Source organism: Macaca nemestrina, chromosome 12 (genome assembly GCF_043159975.1).
Source record: "Macaca nemestrina isolate mMacNem1 chromosome 12, mMacNem.hap1, whole genome shotgun sequence".
NCBI lineage: Eukaryota > Metazoa > Chordata > Mammalia > Primates > Cercopithecidae > Macaca > Macaca nemestrina.
The window spans coordinates 53,613,162-53,633,582 of record NC_092136.1 but is presented as its reverse complement, the minus strand read 5'-3'; the positions used below and the strand labels follow the sequence as shown (position 1 = coordinate 53,633,582).

Below are 20,421 nucleotides of genomic sequence, written 5' to 3'. Positions count from 1 at the left end.
ACTTGCCAGGCTCGCCCAGTGTGTGGGCCCACCAGGGCTATGCTCAGAGTTGATGTCCAGGACACCTTCCCCTCAGCTTGGTGGGAAAAACCATGAGCACTGGGGCAGCCGATCCTGGGCTCCAATCCTGCCTTGCTCTGGGGCCTTGGCAAGTGCCATCTGTTCTGCAAGCTTCTGTTTGCTGTCTGTGAGGAGCCACTGAGATAAAGCAGGTCTAGTCTCCACCCTTGATGGTTCCATGTGTGACCGGTACACAGCACTTCGTAGGCTCTCTCCCATTAACAGGTTGAGATTTCTGAACAGTGAATCGAATCCCATCTCCCAGCACTCTAACGATATGTGCTCTTTATGTGCCAGAGAGAGAGAGAGAGCGTGTGTGTGTGTGAGAGTATATGTGTGTGTGTGTGGAGGCACCACTCTGTTGAGCAAAGTGCACGTATACCTCCCTGGAGTATGAGTATTGCCTCTTATAGATGTCAAATTTCACAACTGTGTTAGTTTTTGTCCCCTTAAGGTTACTTCTTAAATATTTTGATTTATTTTTTAATGTGGAGGTAAATCATTAGAAATATTTTGTAACTCTGGGCTTTGTTTTCCAAACAGGTGTAGAGGTATGTTCTGCAGAAGCAATAGGATGTCATCAGATAATGTGGGTCGTCACTAGAAGCCAAGAGAATAATTGGTTTAGGAAACTCAGCCATGATCAGCTGGTGCACTTTCATAACTCCCTAGTTTACTCAGCGTTAGACAATGGGACCAGTTTCACACTGGGGACTTGTTATCAAGTTTTACACCTGCTCGATTTACTTTCATTGTGTCTCATGCTTAGAAATTCTGACACTTTCTGTTTTTACTAAAGCAGCGAATAAAGCATTGTTTTCCAGATCCCTCCTACTCCTCAGCAAAGTCTTTGTGTAGAGATCTGATAAGCCCTTAGGGTGCCCTGACTGCAGCCAACAATAGAATTTGTTTAGCCATCTTGCTATGCCTTTCTTCATGTGCAAAACTTGTTGGAGCACAGAGAGAGATTCTCTGTCCATTTCCTCTTGCTGGGTGAAGTGTCCCACAAGGCAAAGTGCACAAGCATGCGCGACCTCTTGGAGGAGACTAGAAAGGAGGTGTAAGCTAAGATGATGTCACTGACATTAATTGTTGGGCTCTTGTTTTTAAAGGAAGATGGCAACCTGTGTGTGTCTCATCCCAGAAAGAGGAGACTTTAACCACTGTGATGCCTGAGAATCCAGTGAGTAAGTCACAGTGGCAGATCTTGTTTACCATGGAGTAGCTCCTGGGGGCTGGTCCTAGGCTTAGGAAAGTGTGGGATGTTCCCACCATCCTGGGGCAGCTTGCCATGCCCAGGGCGCGCTGTTCCCTCTGAGTCAGCACCGCCTCCTCTGCACTCCCCTAGCACTGTGTTCATGCCTCAGATACACCACTGAGTTAAGGTTCGTTCATCTGCTTGTCCCACCTACCGGCTGAGGGAGCCTTGAGGGCAAGGAACCAGACTCTAGCTTTCCTGTCTGAGCCAGGCAGCAATTCTCGGCAGGTACAGTACCAGGCACATCACAGGGGACCAGCAGCTGTTTGTGGACTCAAGGAGTCTCACCCCTGAGGTTTGATCAGGGCTTTACGGTCCACAAAGCTTTATCACGGGCAGTGTTCCATGGGAACCTTGTGCCCTGGGTGGGGTGGTCATATTATCCTCGTTTATTTTATAGATGTGGAGGCTGGGGTCTGAGGAGTCGGATAGCCTGCCACAGGTGGTAGGCTAATAAGCGCCTAGGACTCAGGTCTTCTGTGTCTCAGGCTAGCCTGGTTTCTGTAATGTCAAACCTTATAATTAGAAAGGTTGTTTAGAGTAAACCCCTCATTGCCAAACAGGGAGACTGAGGCCTGGCCTGAAGATACTTTCTCAAGGTGACAGGACTCACTGGTGTCCAATGGAGAATCGAAATGCAGGCCCTGGACTTCCAGTCTGGCGTTTTGGCACCCCTCCTCCCTCCTCCTCTGCTCTGCTCCTGTATACAGCAATCAGAGAACATTTTGGGACCATAAATCTGTGTTTACAGGAGGGCAAAGAACTCACAGAAAGCCATGAGTTAGAAGGAACATAGGGATGAATAAAACTCACCCTTCTCTCTGGGAGCTTCCCTGGACATGTGAGCCTAGGCAGGGCCTTGAAGAGGCTCAGTTTAGTTGTGGGAGGAGGGAGGATGAAGGTGAGTGTGAGAGGAGAGCATCAGGACCCAATCCAAGAAACCTGGGCATGGGTGGAGGCCCCAGCGGAGGGGCAGCCAGCGTGCGTGTCAGGGCATTTGGCAGCTGGCCTGGTGGGCGCTGAGGGATCACGTGGGGTGAGGAGTCCACGGGAGTCCTGAATGGCAGGATGACAAGGGGTTGACTGGACCTCAGGGAAAGCTGCTCCAGGAGTTCTCCTTCTTAGTATCTGGGGAAAGACCCAGACAAAGAGCTGATTGGCCAGTCTGCCACAGCCTGAGAAACGGTCCCCTCTCTGGAGAAACAGAATACAGTTTGTCCACAGAGGAGGGTCGGGCGATGAACAGTAAATTCCAACGTTGTCTGAAATGTGTGTGGGGAGGGGAGTGTGAGCAGTTCTGGCTGGCTCAATCCTGTTGCCCTCAGAGAAATTTTGGTTCTGCTCTGTTTCTGATTGAGCACATGTGCTGCTGTTCTCTCTTCCCCTTGGAATCTTGGGTCCCTTCTGGCTCATCCATTCAATCCAGGCTTGACCCAGGGCCAGGTGGGTCCTGGCTACTCTTCTGTGTTCACTCCACCTTTTCTTGCAACTTCCTGGACTTGAGGACTGGGACTGACTGCCAGCTTCATCTCCATTGGCAGGGTGAAACATAAAATCTCCCCAAATTACAGAGAATGTGATGCTTGTCAGATAGGTACCCCAGATTATTTTCTAAAGCATTCCCAAATGAGACACTTCTCTGGGGCAGGGGAAGTGTGTCATGTTGTATCATGATTGTTTACACTTCATATTCTTTGCACTTTACATTTTATAAAGGTCATTTCATCTTCATGATCAAGCAGGTGGACTTCTCCCATTTTACAGATGAGAAATTTGCCTTAAGCAGGCTTAACCTGCCCAAGGCAATGCAGCTGTCTAAGGGCTGAGCTGGGGCATGGCGCAGTCCTGCTGTTTATAAATTCCATGATGTCTCTCCTCTGCTAAACTCCAACCATAGTAAATCCCTGGAGGGCCTGAGACATAAGAGGAGCTCAGTAAACACTTGTGGAATGAGTGACTTTTGGCTTTTTTTTTGGCCACTCTTAACCATAAGTGGACCCTTTTTGGCAGCAAAGAGAACACTACCCTATGGAATATTTGAGTTTCTTGCCATGATAAGGAACTGGTGAGCTGTCTTCTCACCCACCCTTACCTCTGGGAACTAGGTCACGCACACTGAATAATTAATTTCTTGACTTTTACTTGGAGCTTCCTCCTCCTGACGTTGAGATGATATGCTAGACACTGATCTATGAGAGGTCCTTGGCAGAAGCAGATCCTATTGTTTGTTGTCACAGACCTTCAGTGACCCATCTAATTGCCCATGAATAATACCTGTGGCCTAAACAGGTCAGCCTTCCAGGCAGTTCACTCATCTCTTCCTTCTACCCTTCCCCCACCAACCTTCTCTAGACTGAGGAAGAGGGACAGGTGTGTATTATCTTAGATATGCAGGGTTCTGTAGGGTCAAGGGAGCCTACCTCTTCCTTGTCACTGACCTCTGAACTTTTCCATATTTTTGTGGCAAGGGCTGGAGAAAGAACAAGAAAACCATGTCGAGATGGGAAAGAATTCATAGGCTCCAGAAGGCAGTTATCAAAATATCTGCTGGGTCTGCTCTTTTCCTAAGTGACACTTGGGTCATGTTTCTTAGAGTCTGCAAGGGATCCAGCTGGCCTCGTTAGACTCTTGAGGTCAACAGAATAGAGTAGAAACAAGAGTGGGCTGAGACCAAGAGACCCATGTTCTGGTGTTGGCTGTCCACAGCTTAGCTATGTGGCCTTGGGTGAGTCATAGAACCTCAGCTGCCTTCAGATTTCTTATTCAGGAAGTCAGGGAGGGGTGGAAGTTTGGTGGCATCTTAAAGAAGTCTCCTTGACTTCTGTGGTCCTGGTCCTCAGTGCCTCTCTCAGTTTGTCCTTGTGATTAGCACTGTCTTCTCCTCCAGATCACCTCCTCCTCATGAGGTCAGATCTTGCTTCTGTAAGCACTTTCATCCTGACCTTTGTAGCTTTGCCATCTCTCCCCTGCCCCACCCTGAGTTATGCCAGAGTGCAGATAAGAACTCCCTGTTGCTGCCCTAGTCTCCTGCCAAGCAGCATGGGAGAAGACTCTAACCTGGTGAGATTGCTAGAGATCTAAGGAGTGAAAGTTGGTTGGTATCAGAGGAAAATGGGATTAAAGGTTGTTGGGATTTTCAAGTCCTTGATGCCCCAGGGTACCTGGATTGTACTGAGTTGTTTGATCAGAGGGTAGTCAATATGTTCTTAAGAATATGGCCCCAAGTTGGCCAACCCTTGTGATCAGGGGTGACCAGACACTTTGGAGAAATAAAGGGAATAGCATTGGTAGAAGGTTGCTCAGTGAGAGATGAGAGATATCTCAGATGAATAACCAACATGAAAAAGGGAAACGCTAGGTCGGGAAGGTGGATTTGCCTCTAACATTTACAATTGTAAAGTATTAAAGCTGAAAAGAACTATAGATCCTTTAATCCACTTCTCTCATTTATTAGTAAAGAAACTGAGGCCCAGAGACATGACTCGAACACACCCATAGAGCAAGCCGGTGATAGAAGTGAGACAGAAGCCAAGTCTCCTGATTCCCAGCAAGTGGCTCTCTCCACAGTTCCATGTTGCCTCCTCATGTGGGTTCAGCCACCGTACCTTCCTCTTTTCTCCTCCACGCTGCACTTGAATGTCTCAGGTGTTAGCAGGGCCCCCACTGCTCCTACCTCATTGTTTATCAAGGCCCAATAAAACCTGGGTGCAACAGCATGGAGGGGTTTAGGCTTCTCATGTGCAGGCCGTTTTGATTTGTACTTAGTGACTTAACACTGTTGAGTTGCCATTATTCTGTTTTATGATGTGTCTTGGGGTGAAAGATTAATTCAAGACAGGAAATGAAGGCTATATGATGGCCCAGCCTTAGCAGGAGTATCCTCCTGTGAGTTTGCCATTCAAATCAAAATCACATGAGCATTGTTGCTAAGCAGGCCTTGTTGTGAGAACCTCCAGCAAACGGCCTGGATTACACTCTCGCTGGCTCTGAGAGGGGCTCTTTCTGTCAGAGGCTGGCCATCCTGTCACTATGCTGATGGCACATAAACCAGAATGGAAGCCACTCACTTTTTCTGTAGAACTCCATTTGACCCAACACTTCCTGCTGAGCTCAAGGAAATGCATCTTGAGCACTTTGCATTGGGCAAGCACGAGGTTTACATATATTACCTTGTTTTTCCTCATAGCAGCTCTCTGAGAGGTAGGCATGTCTATCTGTTATATTGCGGAGAAAACTGAGACAGTTACAGGTTAAATAACTTGTCCTTGCCCACAAGGGCCAGGACTCAAACACAGGGTATCTGACTCTAAAGCCTTTCCTGGCTCCACATTTCACATGGCTCTCTGCACACAGAAGGGAGGGCTGGGGAAAAATAGGCAAGGCATTGACTGAAGTGTCAAACATTTAATACGGGACTTCCAAATGCCAGGTCCTGGGCTTGGTTCTTGGGATGCAAAAGTGAGTAAGACCTAGTCCCTTTACTCCTAGGACTTGTGACCTGGCCTGGTGGTGGCACAGATGTATAGGATGACATTCATAGCTCCCTTATCAGCATTATAAAGAACCATACCAGGTGCTCTGGAAGCACTGAGAGGAGAGCAGCACACAGGGAAGACTGCACCAAGGAGGGGCTGTGAGACTTGGGTACTGAAGGATGATCAGGAGGTTGCCAGGCAGAAAAGGAGGCAGAGAGTTCTCCAAGGAAACGGGGTGGTAGTGTGAAAGGGCCTGATTTGGTGTTTGGAAGTAAGGAGGAGTAGTGTGCATACTTTCTTCTTAGCTGAGGGTACAAGGAATGAGACATTCACTTGCGAGATAAGCTCTGAAGTGAGAGAGGAGGGGAGTTCAGAAGTAGACTGTCCAGGGCTTTGCAAAACACTTGCTGCTAGATGAGATTTATTGAAAGAAACATTAGCAGAGACCAGGAAAGCTTCTCCAAATATGAATTCTCCGGCTGTCTGATGGATGTTTCTGTACAGAGAAAGGAACTTCTGCTGGGGGCTCATTTTCAGAGTGTTGGTGTAGGTTTTCTGCATTTTGTGTCTCACACATGAGTGGAAGTGATTATTGATGGGGCAAAGTGAATGGAGTGGGACGGGCCACACCAACAGTTCATATTTAAAATGTCTCAGATTCCTCTTGCCAGATAAGCTGATAGCAAACACCCTTGTGAGTTCCTGCGCAGACTGACTCTCCAGGGATCATTTTGCATTCCAGACAGGGTCACACAATATTTCTGCAGGAGCTGGGGCTCTGGGGTGAGAAAGCTACTTAAAAATAAAGACCAACAAAAAATATAGTTGTTTCTAAGGATGACATTTGCAAGGCAAAAGTATCCAGGAAGTAGATTATTTGTCATGAGGGTGAGCCAGAATTTTTAAAAATATCAGATCGTTAGAGTGGAAGGAATAATGGTGGAGAGAGAGAGAGGAAGAGAGAGAGAGAGCTCCAGGAACTCTTGTCTCCTGGGTGTGGTTGTCCCTGCACACCCCCACTTTAGTGAATACCTTGCCGAGGTCTGCCCCAGGAAATGAGTTTCAAAAACTGAACTTTGAGCCTGAATTGTCTTCTGTGGAGAAGAGCAGACCACTAAACAGAGAGTGATTTGGAGTCTAAGACTTCTTGGTCTTCCATCAACAGTCCCTATCTGCTGCCCTTGGGTTTTGTATCTTTATGAGAAAAGAAAAAAATCTTTTTTGGAACAGTTGGGGCTTATTTTAGTAAACATGTTTTTCAGAGCATGAGCCCAAATACCAAGGAAAGAGTCCAATGTCTTTATTCAGCCAACAGAAATGTATTCATCAGGATGATGAGAGCCTGTCTCCCTCCTACCAGGGAAAAGTCACTAGCAGGGCCATACCTTTGGGGCTCCCCTCCCCTGCGGCTTCTGGATGTTGGAGTTTGGGGCTGGTAAGGGACATTTTGACCCCCTGAATGGTCAAGGACCTTTCTGGGCCCTGGAACCTATGACCCGGCCTCTCTGAGCTCTCAGGAACGTGGCCTCTGAGTGTGGCCTGGAGAGGCAGCGTTCTTCCCCCAGCCTGTCCCACACAGGTCTGCGTTGCTCTCAATGTAGCGATGAGCTACACTGCTCATGACTCTACATTGCAATGGTTCTGCAGCCTCCGAGCCATTACCAAATAGGCAAATGTTAAAGGGCTTTCAAACCTCAGTGCTCGTGCGCCTAGTCCAGGGAGGTGAAACACAACCTGTCAGACAAATAACCTCCTCCTGTCAGTTCAGCAATTGAATGTAAGCTAGAGACTGGTTCTAAGGGTAGAACCAGAGAAGACAGGGTCTTCTCAGACATGCATTTCTGCACTTGCCATCTGTAACCTTACTTGGCTTTATAGACATTTGGGGAGAAGTTCCTGGGAGACTTCGGTTCCTCTGTACAGTAGAGGATTGGGTCAGAACTGTCCTGATCTTTCAGTTCTGTTCAGATGTCTGAACTGCCTTCTGATAGCGGCATATTTTCCCTGGGCAGAGAGCTCCTCTCAGGCCACATCCTGATGAAGGAAGGAATCCTTTCTCAGAGCTGTCTCACCCTGCCAGTTTCTGGTCTGTTCACTCTCCTGAGGTTGTACCTAAGAACTGTCAAGCTGGGTTCATGCAGTACATTGCCTGACACATGGTAATCAATGTTGAATGAATGAATGAATGACTAGCAAGGAAATTCTTCTGTTTTCCAGCAGAACAAAATGGAAGTGAACAGGCCTCAGACTATGTGGCCTGCATGCTGTCAGGACCCAGCATGCACTTCAGAAAAGACCCCTTTGGTTATTGGCGCAAAGGAAGTTACCTGATAAAGACACCTTCTAGCCAGGACCTGGAAAGACAGACGATGTTTAGTCACATCACCTCAAGATGAGGAGTCCTGTTTTCAGGGCTTAAAACGAACAAACATCAATAGCGACAATGAACCACTGGGAATGCTGGCCCTGGAGAAAGCAGGGGAAATCATTCTACTGGCAACCCCTGCATACCTAGCCAACCCCAGCTGGCTGAATGTCCCATGCTTGGACAGGTCTCCCAGGAACCTCATGATGGGGCTCTTCCTTTGTCATGCTGCCTCTCTACAGCACAGGTGATTTTACATCTAAATCTTAGATCCTGACTTCCCAGGTGTATTGACATTTTGGTAGGCTTTGAATAGCCCATTAGTTATTTCTGACTCAGGCAGGGCTCACCTGTCTGTGCAGGTGTATACACCTGCTTATAAAGGCTGAATGCAGTGTGGAGGCCCTTGTGCAGACTCTAGGGTGAGGGACGTGGCCAGCTGGACTGCCAGTTGGGTGAATGGCCCCATGAAAGGAGTGCACAAGCATCTCAGAGGCCAGCAGACTACTGAGAGCCAGGAAGGTGTTATTTGTGTTGTTAATAACATTAATGACGATATAAGCAAGAAAGCTTCTGTAATTGTATATCAGGAAATTAATCCTGAAATTGGTAGTCTGTAATTCAAATGAAAAATTTAGAACTCTTTTAAGTGAACTCTAAAGGTGCTACCGTGGAAGCAGTTCCTTCCCTCCGGAGCCAGATTTCTACTCGTAAGCATTCATTCATTCAACAAACGTACCCCCTGCTGGGAGCAGGCACCACATTGGCACTGGAATTACAAAGATGAAGATCAGTCAACAGCTTATCAATGAGTGAATTAGCTACAAAAGACCATAATCCAGAAATCATTTGAATCTTAAATATTATTTATCAACTGAGAACCCAGAGCTGGGGTGAATACTCTGGGAAATAGAAAATAAATAAAAAATATCAGCCTTTCCTTAAGGTTACACATTAGATTGTCCAGACAAAATTAATGCACAGAAGACATGATAGGTTCAAGGCTAAAGGAAAAGCCAAATGGCATGATCTGTGACCTCTGTGTGGGAACTCTCTGTCTCCCCCGTTTCTCAGAAGATGGGAAGAAGCATCTTATTCCTTTGGCATCCACGGCACCTAGCAAGGCCCCGGTCACAATATAGGTTATCAGTAAATTGAATGAATGGAATCGAATGTGGCTAGTGGTTCCCGAAGTTGGCTGATCAACAGAATTCCCTGGGGAGTTAAAAACGTCTTTACCTCTTGGCCCTCAGGCTGCAGGGATTCTGTTTGGGAACAGGCCCAGGAAACTGAGTGTTTGTAGACCTCCTGGGCAAATCTGCCTGACAGCCAGGTTTGGTGAGGTCAGGCGTAGACTCTGAGTTAGAAGAACACAGGTGGGTAAGGGATGGGGTGGCAGAGGGCTTTTGAACCTGAATGCTCCAGCCAATCCCTTAAGATCCTGCCCTGATGCCACATTCTCAGGGAGCTTCTCTCAGGTGCGGAGTCACTCCATCTTCCAGCTCGGCATCCACATGTCTTGGCACTCACCTCCCCGGCAGCTCTTACCAATAACTGTTAGTTTGTTTGGATTTCCTGAATAGACTGTGAAGCTCCTAGGGGGCACAGCTCGTAATAGGTTTTCAGTCAGCACCATGGAGCTGACTGGGCTTCAGAGGATGGGTGAGGTTTGAGCAGGGGCAGAAGTAAGGCAGAGACCTGATGTGAGGGCAGCCACAGGGTAAGCCTGAATGCCTTTGGGATTGAGCCTAACAAGGAAGAGGGGGCTGCATGATGGTGGGTGGGAACCCACTGAGCCTGGCGGGAGGGCTTGGACTTGTAAAAGGGCTGTAGGGAACCCTGAGAGCTTTATGAACAGGATAAAGGAGAAGCTAGTGAGTTGGGAAGCGGGAGATCAGTGAGGAGGCCCATGGTAGCTCAGGTCAGAGCTGGCCAGGCCCTGGTTGAAGTGGCAGGGTTGTCGACAAAGGGCAGCCACACTCTAGCCACTACATACCCTGAATTGTGTGTGATACTCTTGATTTGATTGTATCTACCAGCAGTGGTTATTGAGCACCCACCATTGCCAGGGGCACGGGCACCAGGCCCTGGGGCTTGCAGCCTTCAGCTTCAGAGCACACAGTCAGGTGAGGTAGGAGGGGCCACAAGTAGATCAATGCAAGGGTATGTGCAAAGCTATCCTACAAACTTCCCCAGAGTACAGTGTGGAAAAGGGGGCCCGGGGAGGGCAAAATAATGCTTCAAAGAAGAACAGTGCAGCTAAGGATGCAGCCCAGCCAGGCGTCACTGTGTTTCATCCTGAAGTCACCCCATGGGTCAGGACTGTTATTATACCCATTTTATGGATGAAGAAACTGAGGTTCAAAGAGGTTAGGCAACTCCTCCAGGCTCACACACCTAGTAAATGGTGGGTTGGGTTTGGTGACCAGTCTGCCTGACTCCAGAGTCCAAACTGGGACCTGTGACACTCTGCTGCCTTTGATGTTTCAGCCCTAAAGATCACTGGGTTTTCACAGGTGAACAGAGTCCAGATAGGCATTCCAGATAGAGGGATCAGCATCAGCAAAGGCATGTGGGTGGAAGTGTGTCGGAGTACAGTTTATTGGGAAACTGCAAATGGTTCCTGATTCTAGAGTATGAGGGGGCGGGAAAGTGATGAGAGGAGAGACTGGAGGGGTGGGCTAGGGCTAGATCATGAAGGTAGTTTTTGTTTTGCTCCATTAAGATGTTTGGACTTCACCCTGCATATTGTCAGGGAGCTGTTGAAAGATTTTGAACAGGAATGGAACCTGACCAAGTGCACATTTTTGAAATAAAGATCTCTCTGGCAACAGTTTGAGGACTAGGCTGGTGGATTGGAGGGAGGTGAATCTGGAGGCAGGAAAGGTATTGAGGAGGAGATTTTGAGTGTTCCAGGTGACAGCAGGTGGAGACCTGACCCTTCTAGGAAGGATGGGAGGCAGCAAATGGGGCTGTTGAAGAGGCAGGACTTGGTGACTGGCTGGCTCTGCAAGATGAGGGAAAAGGGGCAGAGAAATTTGACTCCAAGGATTTGGCCACAGAGTCAGGACGGTGCTGCTCACTGAGGTTGGGGCTGCAGGAGAAGGAACAGGTGGGGTTGGAAGGGAAATTGGCCACACGTGAGGTCTCTAAAAGCTAGTGAGAGGAGAATGTCCAATTGTTGGTGACACAGGGGCCTGAAATGCAGCAGGGAGCTGCATGGTGCAAGTACAGCCTGCAGAGACATGAGGACACAGATACTGGTTGAACTGTAGGAGTGTGGCGGTCCATGAGAGTGAAGACCAGAACCTTCATTTTCAGGGGCAGTTAGAGAGGGGTCTGCCCTCTCTATGGGGTCTCAAGATAAGGTCCCATAAGTGGCAGTTGCATTTAGCAGCAGTTGGTGGTGACGTTGGCCTGATGCACCGGGTGGCCTGTGAGAAGAAACCAGATTGTGGTGGTTCGATGGATGAGTGGGAGGTGAGGAAGTGCACATTGCACGGCTGGACTATTTTATCAGGAAACCTAGGCTGTGAGGGGAAGAAAGAAGGTTGCTATTTGTTTTCTCCCATAAAAGCAAATATAGATCTAACTGGTTGGATTTGTGCTCATTTTGGGGAATGACTTCATATTGATAAATTCACAAATCAGAGAAACAAAAATAAACTTTTGTTGAGCAATGAACTTTTTCTAAGGGTGTTTGAGAAAAATCAGGTCAAATGGTACAGTTCTTCTGAACGGGGGATTGGCCCAGGAGGTCAAGGCTGCAGTGAGCCGTGATCGTACCACTGCTCTCCAACCTGGGCAACAGAGTGAGATCCTGTCTGAAAAAACAAACAAAAACAATGCACACAAAAAACAGGGGATCTTTGGGGGACAGACTCCACCAGCTATAGCTGGGCTGTGAGCCGCTCTGGGTGGGACAGCTCTGCAGTCATCCTGGGCTCCAGCTGCTGTGCCATGCACACAGTGAACAGGCATAGAGAAATCCTTTTCAAGTTCACTTGGCTGCGACTTCGATATGTCTTCGCCAGCATCCCTCTGTATCCTCCAGACTGGTATCAAGTCCCAAAGGCCTAATTTCAGCCAGTCAGGAGACATAGTGCCATTTAGATACAAAGGTTCCCCTGGAGAGTGCCTTTAAGAGGGTGCTGGGCAAAGACTTGGTGGAAAATCTGTTTTTAGCTGTCTTACTATAAGAGAGAGTTGGTTAAGGTGAGGATGAGCTACCCTCACCTTTTATGTGAAAATGCATCAATTTCTGCCTTGGTTTGGCTTGGGCTACCTAGAGCTTGAGGTGGTAGGAATTATCCCCACGCAGCTTCCCGGGAACTGATGCTTATTGAGCTCATCTGTGGACCCAGCGCTGTCAGAGACCCCTCCATGTAATTTTCACAGGAACTCTATGTTGTTTATGACTTGCTCAAAGGAGCACTTAGTGACTCAGAAGCCCATGTTCTTTCCACCACATCACACTGGCTTCCAGGGACTCAAGAGCTGAGTGCCCGGGGGTGTTTCTGAAACCAAGGAAATTAACTAGCTTATCTGTTCTAGTCTCCTGTCTTATGCTATTTGCAAATAGGGAAAAGATGTCTTTTTCAAGATAGGGTGTATACGTGTGAGTGCCTACGTAGAGGGGTGGGCAGGCTTATTTCCGGGGGTCAGGCAACTTTTGCAGGACACTGAGGTACTAATAGAAGGTGAGATGTAACATGACAGACCTGGTTGTTATTGGAAGTTGGCCTGCAACAGTGGGGTCAGAGACAGCCTAATTCCCATGTGGTTGACCTTCACATTGGGAAGGAATGCCTTCTGATCCAGGCCAAATTTGACATACCCACTACTAACACCTACTGTATTAGCTAGGGTGATGCTTCCTGCCTAAGAGATAAGTTCCCAGTTCTCAGTGACTTCACATACTGCACAGTATAGCTCACATATGTAAAGTCCAAAACATGTGTTCTGGTCAAAGAGGGCTTTCCCCCATGCAGGCATCCAGGGGACTGGGTCCCTTCCTTCTTGTGGCTCACCATCTTCAACACGCAGTTTCCAAGGTCTTTGTGCCCTGACAGAAGTAGAAAAGGCACGAAAAATCACTATGGGGGATTCTTATGGGTCGGTCTTGGAAGAGGCATGCGCCGCTCCTGCTCGGATTCCATGACTTAGAACCTGATCACCTGGGCTCACAGCTGCAAGCAAGGGTCCAGGAGGAAGGAGCAGTCCAGCTGGTGGTGAGCTAGCTCATCTCCATGACACCCATCAACGCTCCAAAGACACCTCTCAGCTGAGCTTTCACTGGTGGATTAGATGCTGTTCTCATTTGATCTATAGATCCTAGCATTTTGGAGTTTGATGAGGTTAGGAGAGTATCATGAATCAAAGGTCTTAGCTGGGCGTGGTGGCTCATGCCTGTAATTCCAGCACTTTGGGAGGCCGAGGAGGGTGGATCACTTGAGGTCAGGAGTTTGAGACCAGCCTGGCCAACATGGTGAAACCCCGTCTCTACTAAAAATACAAAAAAAAAAAAAAATTAACCGGGCCTGGTGGGAGGCACCTGTAATCCCAGCTACTTGGGAGGCTGAGGCAGGAGAATCGCTTGAACCCAAGAGGTGGAGGTTGCAGGGAGCCAAGATTGCACCACTGCACTCCAACCTGGGTGACAGAGCGAGACTCTGCCTCAAAAAAAAAAAAAATAAAAAAAAGAATAAAAAGATTCAAAGGTCTAGACCAGAGACTACATCCCTGATGTGGTGTGCAAGACAGTAGTGCTTGTGTGCCTGTGGCCCCATCTGCTTTATGTGGGAGCAACATGGGTATGCTTATTTAGGGTGCCACCCACTCTGTATAGGAATTGTTGGAACACAGGGTCTGAGTGTTCTTCCTGGGTAGGGCGATGTATGCTAGGCTCTGAGAGCTAAGATCAGGGAGCTGGTGCCCAACCTTCCCTGGGGCACTGAAGGATATCTCACAGGTGCCGAGTGGTGGGGGAGGAGTGTACCTGTGGTGAGTCTGGGGAAGACAGAATAGGAGATAAAAATGGGGAACTTGGCAAGGCTGAGCCTTGGTGGCCTTCCTGAGGTCAGATGAGATTTGGAAAGAATAAGAGAAGCCTAGATGACTTTTAAAAAAAGATAAATATTTATCTATTTTGAAATATAAAATATTTCATTGAACCAATAAAAAACAGCAAATGTCTTTCATTGACCTAATGATTTGTTTATTGTATTTTAACTCAAAAGTATTTCAGAAAGTTAGCAAGATTTTTAATTAGACCACAGATTCTATTCCCTGGCCTTGGGCCGCTCCCACTTATAGGAGGTGGTGATGGTGGTAGTGGTGGTAGGGTTTTTTTTTTGTTTGCATTTTAGTTTTGTGGTAAAATTTACGTAACATAAAATTTATCATTTGAACCTTTTGTTTGTTTGTTTGTTTTGAGGCAGGCTCTTGTTCTAGTCACGCAGGCTGGAGTGCAGTGGCATGATCATGGCTTACAGCAGCCTTGACCTCCTGGGCCCAAGCAATCCTCCCACCTCAGCTCCCCAAGTACCACAAGTGGGACTACAGACGCACCCAACCACACCCGGCTAATTTTTCTTTGTTTTTTGTAGAGACAGAGTCTCACTGTGTTGCCCAGGCTGGTCTTGAACTCCTGGACTCAAGCGATCCTCCCACCTTTGCCTCCCAAAGAGCAGGAATTATAGGCATGAACCACTATGCCTGGCCCATTTGAACTATTTTTAAGTGTAAGATTTAATGGTATTAAGTACATTCATGTTGCTATGCAGCCATCACTACCATCCTTCCACAGAATAAACTGAAAGTTGGCACTTCTTTTTTATTTTTTTGAGATGGAGTCTCACTCTGTCACCCAGGCTGGAGTGCAGTGGCACAATCTTAGCTGACTGCAACCTCCACCTCCCAGGTTTAAGTGATTCTCTTGCCTCAGCCTCCTCAGTAGCTGGAATTACACGCATGTGCCACCACACCTGGCTAATTTTTGTATTTTTGGTGGAGACGGGGTTTCACCATGTCGGTCAGGTGGTCTCAAACTCCTGACCTTGAGTCTGTACCTATTTAATAATAACTCTGTTCCCCACTTCCCCCAGGCTCTGGTAACCACGATTCTACTTTCTGTCTCTATGAATTTGCTTATTGTGGGCACCCCTCACTGTTAGTTTTGAGATAGGCTGGCCTCCTAGAAATTGGGATTCACAGTTCACAGTTTTCCCGGGCACCCAATGTGGTACCAAGATGATTCAGGTCACATGCAGAAGCGTCTGCAAAGTTTTTGATGGTAAGATGAGCTCTGCATGTGGGGTAAGATGTACGTTATTTTGTCAACCAGGTACACAGGTTTCCTTCTTGGGGACTTCACCAGCAGGGGATCCTGCAGGCACAGCTGAGATTTGAGTCGGAGGCAATGCCTTCCCCATTCTGCTCTGGAATGTGGGTGGAAGAGCGTGGGCTCTGGAAGACACCTGCTGCACTGGACGCAAGGGCCCTGTAGTCCCTCGAGTGGAGCGGCTAGAAGGAACACAGCCTTGGGGGACTTGGCCCTGACCTGTCAACATTTAAGCGAATTCCTTAAATTAGCACAATATCAGTGTTTCATGCAGGATGACCCTTTCTGTTTTGGAGAAAGATCACATTGCTAGTGCTGTGTAGCCACAAAGGGCCCAGGCCCTGAGTTCCACCCAGCCCTGAGCACTTGTTAGGCCTGGAGAAGATAAGATACAGGAGGCCCACCTCCTGTTGTTAAGATGGACAGTCAGGGAGAGAAGACTCCTGGCCTTGGAATGTGTATGTGAGAGGGGCTGTAAAAGTCATGCATGTTCCTGGTAGAAACTTTGGGAAATACAGAAAAGTATAGAGTAAGAGTATACTAACAGCTATCTGAAATGCGATCCTACACACATCACCACTGTTCACATCTGGCTTATTTCTCTTCTCTTACAGACACTGGACATTATTTTATGGAGTTGAAATTATATTGACTTCCTGGATCCATATCCTGCTCTTTTCACTCTGCATTATGGCATAAGCATTTTCCCATGGATTAAATGTCTTTATAAATATTATTTTTAAAGGGCTGCCTGATACTTGTTGGGTTGTACCATGACTTATAAGACCATGCCTTATTTGATACTTGTAGATTCTCCAAGCCCAGAGTAACTTGAGAGACAATAGAAGTTAACTGATTTAATTTACACAGCAGCTTCAGAAAAGGAAGACCATATTATTTCTGTATATATGGCTCATATGGACTGGGGCTAAGAGCATGGATTTCAAAGTGAAATGGCCTGGGCTCATTTCACAGCATCCCCACTAGCTACCTGCATGATATGGAGGCGTTTTTTCACCTCTGTAAAGCTGTCTTCTATCAAACAAGGGTGGTGAAATGAGACAGGGTGGTAAAGGCCTGGTACGCTGTGAGTGCCAGCTGTCAGTGTCCTCCCATGGGCAGTGCAAGGGGTGGGCTGGGCTTGAACCCAGGTCTCCTCATGCCTAGGCCAGAGTTCTTTCCACCTCAAAGGCTTTCCCTGTTCTAGAAGGTCCTTGAAGAGAGACTTAGTGGTACAGATGAAGATATGGAGTGCTGGCTAGAAATCCTTGTGGAAAATTTTAGATATATATATGTATATGATATATTTGCACACACACCACACATACGTGTACATTTACACACACACACATACACATACATGTACACATGCTACACATACACATGTACATGCACACATGTGATTACACATACATGTGTGCACACATACCCATAGATACACAAACACATGTATACGCATATGCACACATATACACATACATGTACACATGTACACTCCTGCGAATATGCACACATGTAAACATACACATATATACACATGCATACATATATACACACATATATACATACATACACATATGTATACATATATACATACATGAAATAATCACACATGGGAAACATAGTTGCATTACAGAAAAGGAAGATAGGCAAGTTCTGCAATTATTTCTCTCTCTCTTTTTAAGGCCTTTGCTTTTTACAGAATAAAAATGAAAAAAGAAAGAAAAAAGTCATACCTCCCCCATGTCCACATAGACGTGTTTCGAGGATTCCTTAGGTTAACACTGGTGAGAGTGTCTGGCTGGTACTGGGCCCTGATGACGTTGGCTTCCTTCTGCCATTCCAAGCACTGTGACTGGTGTTAAGCACTGGACAGCATACAGGTGTTTCTTGACGCCAGGAGGGGAGACCTGGAGGGTGGGCACTGCCTCATTGGGACTTCCCGGGGCCTGGTACTGTTGAGTGGCTATAAGAAGCAATGGATGAGGTGAGGAAGGGGGAAATGTATGAGGCCCCTTCAAGCTAGACCAATGGAGTCCACTAACCATTGAAAACAAGTGGGGAAGAGGGCTGAGGCCAGAAGGGCAAGAGCCAAAGAACTTGGGTTCTCAGTGAAGGAGCAGGCATAGAAGGCCAGGGCCTGCAGTGGACCTGGGATCTCTCCCCAGCACTCCCACCCTGTGGCAAAAGAGAGAAGGTCTGGGCCCTTGCTACCTCCTGGAAACTTGGTTGAGCTTCATGGTGAGTCTCTTGGGTGCTCTTTCATTGGCCTTTCCTAGTAGGGGTTTCAGACAGCATGTACAAGAGGACTCTCCGTGTGTGCCTTCAGTGCACATGGAAAGGGGCTTTGGCTTCCTGGAGGTGAACTCAAGGCAACACCCAGGAGTAGTAGAGAAAGCTTTGGAGAAGTGGAACTTATCTCTCTAGGGAATGACTAAGAAGCATTATCTCACTGAGGCTGTCTTCCAGAGGAGGTAAGGGTGGAGCAGGCAGCCCCAGGAGGCAGTACACACTCCTCTATTTGTGGAAGTGACCGAGTCAAGGCTGGGGACACCTGGATGGAAGGAGATTACCAGGAAGACAAGGTGGCCCTCTCAGTCCCTTCCCAACCCTAGAAGTGCTCCTTTTGGTCAAATTGGGTGCCTAGTGCCCTGGTAGGTGGAAAGCCAGCCCTACCTGGGTCAAGTGTGAAGATAGGGTCTGTCAGCCCCACCTGGGAGTCAGGTGTTCCTGCCCATGGTGGGCTCTGTGGGGATGCACCAGGTGTGGAAGGCATCGCCCACTGCTGAGCCCCTGGCTGGCTCCTGCCACATCTCAGGTGTTGGATTCAGATGGCCATAACTGAGGGTCTTCTGTGTGCGAGAGTTAAAACTGGAGCTTTTTGTTTCCTGAGCACCCTGTGAGTGTGGGGTGAACACCCCACTTCATTGTCGAGGAACCTGGGCCTTGCTCCAGAGCTCCTTAGTGACATCGAGCTTGGAGAGGGAAAGTTTGAACAGGGCTGCTTGGCAGTATATATGGCGAGAGGGTTTTGTGTTTAGATTGCATTGACCTTGAAACAGATTTTGTCTGTGAGCCTCAAGGGTGGGTTGAAGAATGAGCTTTTCTTCTGGGCCAAACTGCTGCTTTGTGGGAAGGTTCTGCCTAGTGTCCACCCCCATCTCTCCTTAAGTTTGTATAAACTCCATCATTTATCGAAAGCCTGGTTACACTGTCTGATATGCCATTTGGGAGAAGAGGCTCGGGGAAGGCAGGAGGCGTGGGAGTCCTAACTTTGAGGCACCTGCAGACTGGGATGGGGAGGCCCCTCCTCTCATTTGGAGAGGTGCTCAGGGACTCTACGTAAACCTTGAGCTTGACTCTCAGATTTAGTTGTTGTTACCAATGTTGTTGCCTGCAATCTGGGGCCCTAAATTTTAATTTTTAGCAGCTAGAGGCAGGGAAAGGAAATTGCTTTGTGACTCATGAAGTCACATAGGCAGGGGACAGAAGAACCACAAATAAGAGACTCCACTTGGCAAAAACCAAATTGCTTCAAGGCTATTCTTGGAAACTTAAAGCATCACTTCTTGTTTCTTCCCAGAAGATACAGAAACCCTCATATTTCTGTCTAGTTGGTTTTATTTCTGTTGCATATCAAACCTCAAAAAGACAACAGCTGGGTGGTGGTTAACAAGGAAAACTTTAATAAGAGCTAGTTATCCAGGGTCCTCTGATTTAAAAAAAATTCCTGACTACCTTCTTTTGGGATGAGGGGAAGGATAGCCACCAAAGGTTTTGCACCCCAGTTCTCTGGAAGAAAGACCTGAAGCTCAGACTCACTGAGTCCCTCTGAGTGCTAGGTCAGCCCTTCCCAGTTCATTCCCAACATTATCCTGAATTCTGTATGTTTTCAGTTCATTACCAAAACTACTTTCTATGAAGTTCCCTAGTTATACATGGGAAACTAAAACCCAAAAGATAAATGATTTGTCCGAGTCTACACAGAGAGGAAGTGAGTTTGAACTCAGATCTTCTAAATGGAAGGCCTTTGTCCTCTAGTTTTAAAGTATACAGGTTGACTATACCTAAACTGAAATCTGGAATGCTCCAAAATTTGAAGCTTTTTGAGTGCTGACATGACGCTCTAAGGAAGTGTTCACCGGAGTCTTCTGGATTTTGGATTTTTGGGATTTGGGATGTTCAATCAAGTGAGTATGATGGATGTATTCGAAAAAGAAAGAAAGAAAATAGAAATCCAAAACTCTTCTGGTCCCAAGCATTTTGGATAAGGGATACTCAACCTGTATATAACTCCTTGACCCAGAAAGCTAGTCTCAGTAGTCTTGAATGATGTTTCTTTTGCCTTTCCTTTTGATATGATGATGTTTGGGCTGTTTGAAGAATCATAATGAGTATTGGTTATTGCATACATGATCTCACTGATTCCTTAGAGCTCTGTGCAGTGAGGAGAACAGGTGGCCCTCTATATCCATTAGTCGCACATCACAGATACAACCAGTTGTGGATTGAAAATATTCAGGAAAAAAAAAAAAACAGATGGTTCATCTGTGGGGGGGAATATGTACAGACTTTTTTCTTGTCATTATTTCCTAAACAATGCAATGCAATTATTTACATAGAACTTCTATTAGGTATTATAAGTAATCTAGAGATGATTTAAAGTATAAGAGAGAATGTGTGTAAGTTATATGCAAACATGACATCATTTTATATAAGAGACTTGAGCATCTATGGATTTTGGTATCTGCATGGGATCCTGAAACCAATCTCCCATGGATACTGAGGGAAGCCTGTATTATCCCTATTTCACACATGAGAAAACTGAGGCCAAGACAACTTGCCTAGGGTCACACAACTAGCAAGTGCTTGAGAGCAGATTCATACTCAGGCTGCCCTGACTCGAAATATTCTGATGTTA

At 47.0% G+C, this 20,421-nt stretch overlaps 1 protein-coding gene across 36 annotated transcripts in view; it reads left to right on the top strand.

Moving 5' to 3' along the window:
• LOC105486894 (microtubule associated monooxygenase, calponin and LIM domain containing 2) overlaps positions 1 to 20,421 on the top strand; it is a 260,006-nt gene that overhangs the window by 43,515 nt on the left and 196,070 nt on the right. For 8 of the 36 annotated variants that reach the window (XR_003019234.2, XR_003019232.2, XM_071075091.1 and 5 more), the window contains exon 2: positions 1,173 to 1,247. The exons of 23 other annotated variants lie outside the window; for them this stretch is intronic. The gene's annotated coding sequence lies outside the window, so the exon portion shown is untranslated. The remainder of the gene's footprint in view (positions 1 to 1,172; positions 1,248 to 20,421) is intronic. 5 more of the 36 variants (XR_003019235.2, XR_003019231.2, XM_011749979.2 and 2 more) reach the window with 1 other exon arrangement.